We start from the raw sequence: 9,573 nt of genomic DNA, 5'->3' as shown, positions 1-9,573 counted from the left end.
CTTTTGCTTGGAGCGCTGGCCTGGGAGTCAGAAGAACTGGGTTCTAATCCTGGCTCCTCCACTTGTTTTCTATGTGTCCTTGGACAAGTCACTGGGCAAGTTGGGCAAGTCGTTCTGCCTCCCTGTCTGTTCATGGGAAGGAAGGAATGGCACAGGGGATAGAGTGCGGGCCTGGAAGTCAGAAGGTCATGGGTTTTAATCTCGGCTCCATCACTGGTCTGTTGTGTGACACTGGGCAAGTCACTTAACTTCTCTATACCTGAGGTACCTTATCTGTGAAATTGGGATTAAGACGTGAGTACCATGTGGGACAGGGACTGTGTCCAACCCAATTTGCTAGGATCCATCCTAGCACTTAATCAAGTTCCTGGAACACAGTACGAGCTTAACAGATATCACAGTTATTATCATTTTTTAATGGTATTTGCTGAGCCCTTACTACGTGTCAGTCACTTCTAAGCACTGGGGTAGGTAGGTCTGGCCTTACGTCGTCGAGTCGTCTCCGACCCTTAGTGACACCATGGACACCTCTCTCCCAGAACACCCCACCTCCATCTGCAATCGTTCTGGTCGCGTCTCCACAGAGCTTTCTCGGTAAAAATATGGAAGTTGTTTACCATTGCCTCCTTCTGTGCAGTAAACTTGAGTCTCCGCCCTCGACTCTCTCCCATGCCGCTGCTGCCTAGCACAGGTGAGTTTTGATTTGTAGCAGGTTGCCTTCCACTCGCTAGCCACTGCCCAAGCTAGGAATGGAATGGTTATGCCTCTGCTTGACTGTCCCTCCTATAGTTGAGACTGGTAGAAAACTGGAAACTCTCCAGGTGTGACTCTGGGGGGTGGCAGGTAGGTAGGTACAAGTTAATTAAGACAGACACGGTTCCTGGTTTGCATGGTGCTCACAGTCTAAGTAGGAGTGAGAACAGGTATCCCCATTTTACAGTTGAGGAAACTGAAACACAGAGAAGGTGTGACTTGCCCAAGGTCACATAGCAAGCAATTGGCTGAGTCAGGTTTAGAACCCAGGTCCTTCTGACTCCCAGGGCTGTACTTTTTGCACTAGGCCACGCTGTCAGTTAAAAGAGCTCAGATCAAAGGCTGACCCTGTGAATGAGCTTGGGGTGGGGATGTGCCCCCTTGGGCTGGGGTCTGGGCTGGGCACTGGGAGAGAAAGGAAAGCACTCTCGATTTCTACCTTTGAGAAGCCAAGGGAGGACACAGGGGGAAGACTTTGGTAAAGAGCAAGGAACTGAACCTGTGAGGAATTTAGCCTCTCCTTCTTGCGATCATTCGATTAGCCTGAGGGACAGATAAGTGGGCAGAAGATGTAGTCAGGAGAGTGTTTTCAGTCAATCAATAGATGGTATTTATTGAGCACTTACTGTATGCAGAGCACTGTACTAAGCGTTTGAGAGAATACAATTCAACAGAGTCGGTAGACGCGATCCCATCCTCGAGGAGTTTTCAGTCTAGAGAGGGAACCAGACACTAAAACAAATTGTAGATAGAGGAAGCAGCAGAGTATGAGAAGTACATATGTGCTTTGGGGATAGGGGTTGGGTGAGAATCAAAGTACCTGGCTTTCTGACGTTTCCACTCTCTTCTCTCACTGTGGCCCAGCTCTTACTCTTGGTTCCCGCTAAAACTCTAACTGTGCCTAATCAATGACTCTGTCGATGACCACTGCTCAAGTCTATCATTCCTTAGGGCACACTTGAGCTTTTTAGTTCCGATGGATGCTTTCAAGTTTTCAGCATGGTGCTCTGCAAACAACAGGCCCCCAGGACAGTACTCTGCATGCATTAGGCATTCAATACAGTGCTCAGTCCACAGTAGGAGTCCAGTAGAGTGTTCTGCATTCAGTAGGTCAGTAAAGTGGTCTGTGCACAGTAGTAGCCCAGTACAGTACTCTGTTGAAAGTAGGTGCCTGGTACAATGGAGACATTCATTCATTCATTCAACGGTATTTATTGAGCACTTACTGTGTGCAAAGCACTTTACTAATCACTCGATACAGGCAGCAAGGCCTAGTGGAAGCTTCAAAGAATTGGGGGTCAGGAGAACCAGGTTATAGTCCCAAAGCTGACAATGGCCTGCGATATCACTCAGAGCAAGTCATTTAACCACTCTCAGCCTCACTTTTCTTATCCATAAAATGGGGATGAAAAAACTAGTTCTCCCTCTCTCTTAAATTGTGAGCCCTGTGTGGGGAAGGGACATTGTCATATTATGTCATATCGACATGCTTAGCACAGTACTTGCCACATAGCATAGGCTTAATAAGTATTGTCACAGTTATTTCCCAAATGGAATAAAGCCAGTTATCCCATTTCACTCGGCGGGAAGCAAGCCACCAAAACTTCCAAATTTGATCAGGATGGGTGGATTGCTTTCCCCCCATAAGTCTTTCACCTACCTCTGCTTTCCAGTTTCTGGGAATTCCCAGCTAGCCACAATAGCATGAGAAACAGTGTTGCCTAAATGATAGAGCCTGGGCTTGGGAGTCAGAAGGACGTAGATCTTAGGCCTGGCTCTGTCACTTGTCTGCTGTGTGACCTAGGGCAAGTCACTTAACTTCTCTGGGCCTCTGTTACCTCATCTGTAGAACGGGGATTAAGACTATTAGCCTCATGTGGGACATGGACCGTATCTAACCCAATCACCGTGTGTCTACCCCAGTGCTTAGAACACTTAGAACAATGCCTGGCATATAGGAAATGCTTAACAAATGCCAAAAAATAAAACCAGGTTGGAACTCAGGGTTACATGTTTCCTGGTTGCTTGAGTGAAAGAAGCCCCCAGCTCAGAAACCGATACCTTAATGCCCCCTGGCCCAGGGCATCTCATCTGGCTTCAGGGTGGCTGGTACACAGCCACTTTAGAAGGTAGATTCTGCTGAGCCCCAAGGAACATTCCCCTGAATTATGGTGGTCTCCAGCCCAGTCACTTTCCTGTGACACCTCACCTATCTGTATCCTTTGAGCCTCGATAACTTCCCTAGAAGCAGTGTGGCCTGGAAAGACCATTGGCCTGGGAGTTGGAGAGCCTGGGATCTAATCCCGCCTCTGCCACTTGTCTGCTGTGTGGCCTAGGGCAAGTCACTTTGCTTCTCTAAATCTCAGTTTCCTCATCTGTTAAATGTAGAATCAATTCCTGACCTCCCTCCTTCTTAGACTGTGCACCCTGCGTAGGACTGTATCTCTCCTGATTATCTTGTATCAACCCCAGCACTTATAATAAGAGCTCTAACAAGTGCTACAATCATTTTTAATTACAATAATCAATGTCTGGGAGCCCCTCCCCACCTCGTTCGTCCCCGATACATTTCAGCAATGGCCAGCAGACTCATGCTCAAAGTTCTGGGGTTTAATGGGCCAGCTATTGCCCCTCCATGCTCAGGAGTCATAGTAAAATCAAGAAGGAGCATACCCTAGTGGAAAGAGTGTGGGCCTGGGTTCTAATCCCAGGTCTGCCACTTGTCTCCTGTGAGGCCTTGGAGAAGTCACTTCATTTCTCTGGGTCTCAGTTCCCTCATCTGCCAAATGGGGATTCAATCCCTGTTCTCTCTCCTACTTAGACTGGGAGCCCCATGTGGGGCCCGATTATCCTGAGTATATTCATTCATTTCTTCAATCGGATTTATTGAAACCTTCCTGTGTGCAGAGCACTGTACTGAGTGCTCGGGAGAGTACAATACAATAATAAACAGACATTCCCTTCCCTCAACAAATTTACAGTCTAGGGGGGCGAGAAAGACATCAATACAAATGAATTATAAATATGTACATAAGTGCTGTGGGGTTGGGAGGGGGGAAGAACAACGGGAGCAAGTCAGAGTGATGCAGAAGGGAGTAGGAGAAGAAGAAAGCAGGTGCTTAGTCTGGGAAGACCTCTTGAAGGAGATGTGTCTTCAATAAGGCTTTGAAGGGGGAGGGAGTAATTGTCTGTTGGTTATGAGGAGGAAGTATGTTCCAGGGTAGAGGCAGGATGTGGGTTAGGGGTCAGCACAGAGACAGGCGAGATCGAGGCACAGTGAGAAGGTTAGCACTAGAGGAGTGCAGTGTGCGGGCTAGGTTGTAGAAGGAGTATAGCCAAGTGAGGGGACAAGGGGGTGGGGGGACTTTAAAGCCAATGGTGAGGAGGTTTTGTTTGATTTGGAAGTGGATGGGCAACCACTGAAGTTTTTTGAGAAGTGGAGTGGCATGTCCTGAATGTTTTTGTAGAAAAACGCTCCAGGCAGCAGAGTGAAGTATGGACTGGAGTGGGGAGAGAGAGAAGGCTGGAAGGTCAGCAAGAAGGTTAATGCAGTGATCCAGGAGGGATAGGATGAGTGACTGTATTAATGTGCTAGCTGTTTGGAAGGAGAGGAAAGGGCAGATTTTAGTGATCTGGTGAAGGTGTGACTGACAGGATTTAGTGAGGGATTGAATATGTGGGTTGAATGAAAGAGAGTAAAAAAACAACATCAAGGTTACAGGCTTGTGAGTCAGGAAGGATGGTGATTCCATCTACAGTGATAGGAAAGGCAGGGGGAGGACAGGGTTTGGGTGGGAAGATAAGGAGTTCTGTTTTGGACACGTTAAGTTTGAGGTGATGGGAGGATATCCATTTGGAGATGTCTTGAAGGCAGGAGGAAATGCAGGATTGGCGAGAAGGAGAGAGATCTGGGCTGGAGATATAGATTTGGGTATCGTCCGCATAGAGGAGATAGTTGAAGCCATGGGAGTGAATGAACCCAGAACTGAACCTTGAGGGCTCCCACAGTTAGGAGGTGGGAGGCAGAGGAGGAACTTGGAAGGAGAAGGAGAAGGACCACTCCGAGAGATGAGGAGAATCAGGAGAGGCCGGTGTCAATGAAGCCGAGGTTGGAGAGTGTTTCCAGGAGAAGGGGCGGTAGACGATGTGGAAGGCAGCTGAGAGGTTGAGGAGGATCAGGATAGAATAGGGGCCATTGAAGATGGCAAGAAGGAGATCATTGGTGAGCTTTTAGAGGGCAGTTTCTGTGAAGTGAAGGGGATGGAAGCCGGATTGGAGTAGGTTAAGGAGAGAATTGGAGGAGAGGAGTTTGAGACAGTGACTGTAGACAACTCGCTCAAGGAGTTTGGAGAGGAATGGTAGAAGGGAGATAGGTGATAACTGAATGAACTGTGGGGTCAAGGGAGGGGTTTTTTAGGATGGGGAGACCTGATCATGTTTGAAAGCAGTGGGGAAGAATCCACTGGAGAATGAACAGTTGAAGATGGCTGTGAGGGAGGGAAGAAGAGAGGGGAAGAGGGTTTTGATACGGTGCAAAGGAATGGGGTCAGATGCACAGGTGGAGGGGGTAGCTTTTGAGAGGAGGCAGGAGGTCTCTGGAGATACTGCTGAAAAGGATGGGAGAGTTGAAGAGGGGGCCAGAAGGGGGAGGGACTGAGGAGGGGCAGGGGCAATTTTAGGGAGCTCACACCTAATAGTATCAGTTTTCTTAAGTAAGTGGTCAGGTCATTGGAGGCACGGGACGGAGGAGGTAGGAGGAAAGGGGGCCTGAGGAGGGAGTTAAAAGTCTGGAACAACTGGAGAGGGCGATGAGCATGGGTATCGATAAGGGTGGAGAAATAGTTTTGGGTGCAGAAGAGAGAGCAGAGTTAAAGCATGCAAGGGCAAATTTGAAGTGGACAAAGTCAGTCTGATATTGACATTTCCACCACCAGCGCTACGTGGGCCGAGCATAAGAGCGAAGGAGGCGGCCTGTACAGGTGATCCAGGGCTGTGGGTTAGTGGTAGAAGATCAATGAAGGGATGGGGGGTGAGTGAGTTGAGTTCAGTAGAGAGGTGGTGTTGAGAACGTTTATTTGGTCATCAAGGGATGGTATGGAGAGTACGTGGAGCATGATGAGTTGAGAAAATTGGATGGATTTAAAAGATCGGAGGTCTCTGAGGGGGAATAGTACAGTATAATGCTTGGCACGTAGTCCTTAACAAACACCACAGTTATTATTATTATGATTTGGCCTCACCTGGGCAATGTCTTCTAAACAGGATCCTTTCACTCTTGACCCACTCATTCTTCAGGATCTTACCCCTCTTAGATTCCCTCTCTGACCTAGTGTTGCCAAATGAGGTCGCCACCCCACTCCACCTCCTTTTGGCCAAATCTACACACTTCCTTACCACAATGACCTTACAGTCTAGAGGGGAAGACAGACATTAATAAAAATAAATAAATTAGGGATATTTACATAAGTGCTGGGGGACTGCAAGGGGGGGCATTGAATTTGTGGCCAAATCTACAAGTCTCTGCTCTGTCCTATCTTTGAAACACTCAATCACCTTGCCCCCCCTACCTCGCCTTGCTACTCTCCTACTACAACCTAGCCCGCACATGTTGCTCCTCTAATGCTAACCTTCTCACTGTGCCTCAATCTCATCTATCTCACCGCTGACCTCTTGCCCACTTCCTGCCTCTGCCCTGAAATGCCATTGTTTATACGAGATGTTCTTCCCCTTGACTCTATTTATCGCCATTGTTCTCGTCTGTCCGCCTCCCCCGATTAGACCGTGAGCCCGTCAAACGGCAGGGACTGTCTCTATCTGTTGCCGACTTGTTCATTCCAAGCGCTTAGTACAGTGCTCTGCACATAGTAAGCGCTCAGTAAATACTACTGAATGAAAATGCTCTCCCTCCTCCTATATGACAGATAATTATTCTCTTCCACTTCAAAGCTTCACTGAAGGCCCATCTCCTCCAAGGGGCCTTCTCTGACTAAGCCCTGCTTTCCTCTTCTCCCACTCCCTTCTGTGTTGACCTGACTTGTTCCCTTTATTCAGTGGCCCCCCTTGCAGTCCCCCAGCACTTACGTAAATATCTGTAATTTATTTATTTGTATTCATGTCTGTCCTCCCCTCTAGACTGTAAGCTTGTTGTGGTTAGGAAGTGTTTATATTGTACTCTCCCAAGCACTTAGTACAGTGTTCTGCATAACCTAAACACTCAATAAACACAATTGACTGACTGACTACCCAGATACTTCCCGGCCACTCGGCTGCCTTCGACTTTGTGGAGGACCCCTTCTACTGGAAACGCTATCTAACCTTGGTTTTTCTGACACCGTTCTCTCCTGGTTCTCCTCCTATCTCTCCGTTTGCTCCTTCTCAGTCTCTTTCACTGGCTCCTTCCACCCCCTAACTGCAAGGGATCCCCCAAGGCTCTGCTCTGGGTCCCCTTCTCTTCTGTAGCTACACCCACTCTCTTGGAGAGCTCATCTGCTCCCACGGCTTCAACCACCGCCTCTACACAAACCACTTCCAAATCTTCCAAATCTAACTTGCTAGCCCTGACCTCTCTCGTTGTCCGCAATCTTTCATTTCCTCCTGCATTCAGGACATCTCTACATTGATGTCCTACTGGCACTTCAAGCTCAATATGTTTAAAGCTCAAGTCATCATCTTTCCCACTGAATCTTTTTTTTTTAAATGGCATTTTTAAGAGCTTACTATGTGTCAAATACTGTACTAAGCACAGGGGTAGTCTCTGTCTCACCTGAGGCTCACAGTGGAAGTAGGAGTGAGAACAGGAATCCCCATTTTACTGTTGAGGAAACTGAGGTACAGAGAAATTAAGTGACTAGCCCTAGGTCACACAGTAAACGCTTGGCAGAGAGGGATTAGAACCCAGGTCCTTCTGACTTCCAGGCCCGTGCTCTCTCCAAACGCTGCTTCTCCAGGCCACACTGCTTCTTCAACTTCCAACCTCACTCTCCACCAGCGTTAATTACACCATCACCCTTCCCATAGCAGAAGCCCATAACCTCAGCAGCAGCGTGGCTCAGTGGAAGGAGCCCGGGCTTGGGAGTCAGAGGTCACGGGTTCGAATTCCTGCTCTGCCACTTGTCAGCTGTGTGACTGTGGGCAAGTCGCTTAACTTCTCTCCTTGAAGGCCGGGATTATTATTATTAAATCATATTTATTGAGCATTTACTGTGTGCAGTGAGCACTGTACTAAGCACTTGGAAAGTATAATTCAGCCACAAATAGAGACAATTCCTACCCAACAATGGGCTCACAGTCTAGAAGCAGGGAGACAGACATCAAAACAAAACAAGTAGACAGGCATCAGTAGCATCAATATAAATAGAATTATAGATATATACACATCATTAATAAAATAAATAGAATAATAAATATGTACATATACACACAAGAGCTATGGGGCAGGGAGGGGGGTAGAGCAGAGGGATGGAGTCGGGATGATGGGGAGGGGAGAAGGAGCAGAAGAAAAGGGGGTCCCAGTCTGGAAAAGCTTCCTGGAGGTGAGCTATCAGTAAGGGATTGTGACTTCCAACTCTTTTACCCTCTCCCTACTGCTTAGCACATAGTAGGTGCTCAATAAATACTATTGACTGACAGACCAGCTGACCGGTACTACAGCTTTTTGGCTCTGCATGCCACTGCTGGGGGATGTGACCCAAGAAAACTCCCTTTAGTTCTCCCCAACAGAGTAGCTGAGGGGAGACAGACACCAAAACAAGTAAAAAGGCATCAGCCTAAATAAATAGAAATATAGATACATTTAGGATGGGGGGCAAGAGCAAAGGGAGGGAGTCGAGGTGACACAGAAGTGAGGGGGAGCTGAGGAAGAAGGGGCTTAGTCTGGGAGGCTTCTTGGAGGAGGTGTATCTTCAGTAGGGCTTTGAAGGGGGGAAGTGTGATTGGAGAATTTTAGGAGGGAGAGCGTTCCGGGACAGATGTAGGACGTGGGCCAGGGGTCCGCAACAAGACAGGTTCCTTCTAGTCTCCGGAGAATGGGCCCTATTCTCGAGTGTCCTGTTCTGGCCCTCTCTGGCTCCAATCCTGAAACCTCAGCTAACTCGTTATGGACAGGGAACTTGTCTGCTATTTCTGTTGCATTGCCCTCCCCCAAGCACCTAGTACAGCGTTCTGCACATAGCACTCAGTAAATATGGTTGATGATTTAATAAAGTTTTTGGGGCCTCAGAAGGGGCTGAGGAGTGACTGACAAGGGCGACGGGGGAGGCAGAACCTCCGACAGGCTGAAGAGGGAGAAAACATAAACACGGAGGGTGGGATTTCAAAAATACGGGAGATGTATGTCCCAGAGGACCTAAACTAGGAGGCAGCACAGACTGGGAAATTCTGGGTCTGTCCAACCACTCTCAGGATGTTTGGCCATCTTGCTTCCGGGATGTCTCACAAGACTGCCCCTGCTTCAGCACAGGAAGTTGAGCGAAGCAGCATGGTCTAGTGGAAAGAGTGTGGACCTGGGAGTCAGAGGATGTGGGTTCTAATCACAGCTCTGCCTCATGTCTGCTGTGTGACTCTCGGCAAGTCACTTCATTTCTCTGGCCCCTCTTAGGGGGCCTCTCTGTTACCTAAGTAAAATAGTTACCTCCCCTCACTAAAATAGGACGGTGTCTGGCACATACTAAGTGCTTAACAAATGCTAGTATTATTATTATCATCAGAGTGGAGCAGCACCCTGAAAGAAGTGGGATGCCTGTTTGCTTGGGTTCCAGCTAACACCCTCTCCCCAGCAAAAGCACGCCGATGAAAAAAGGCAATTCTAAGCACGGAGCCGCT

General features: G+C 48.1%; 1 non-coding gene across 1 annotated transcript; it reads right to left on the bottom strand.

Moving 5' to 3' along the window:
- Positions 1-701: 701 nt before the first annotated feature.
- LOC114816151 lies at positions 702-839 on the bottom strand. The gene has a single exon (XR_003763934.1). It is a non-coding gene; the product is annotated as a small nucleolar RNA SNORA7 (small nucleolar RNA).
- Positions 840-9,573: the final 8,734 nt, after the last annotated feature.

This window comes from Ornithorhynchus anatinus, chromosome 1 (genome assembly GCF_004115215.2).
Source record: "Ornithorhynchus anatinus isolate Pmale09 chromosome 1, mOrnAna1.pri.v4, whole genome shotgun sequence".
NCBI classification, from domain to species: Eukaryota; Metazoa; Chordata; class Mammalia; order Monotremata; family Ornithorhynchidae; genus Ornithorhynchus; species Ornithorhynchus anatinus.
The sequence above is the reverse complement of the archived record's forward strand: the minus strand, read 5'-3'. Positions and strand labels throughout refer to the sequence as shown.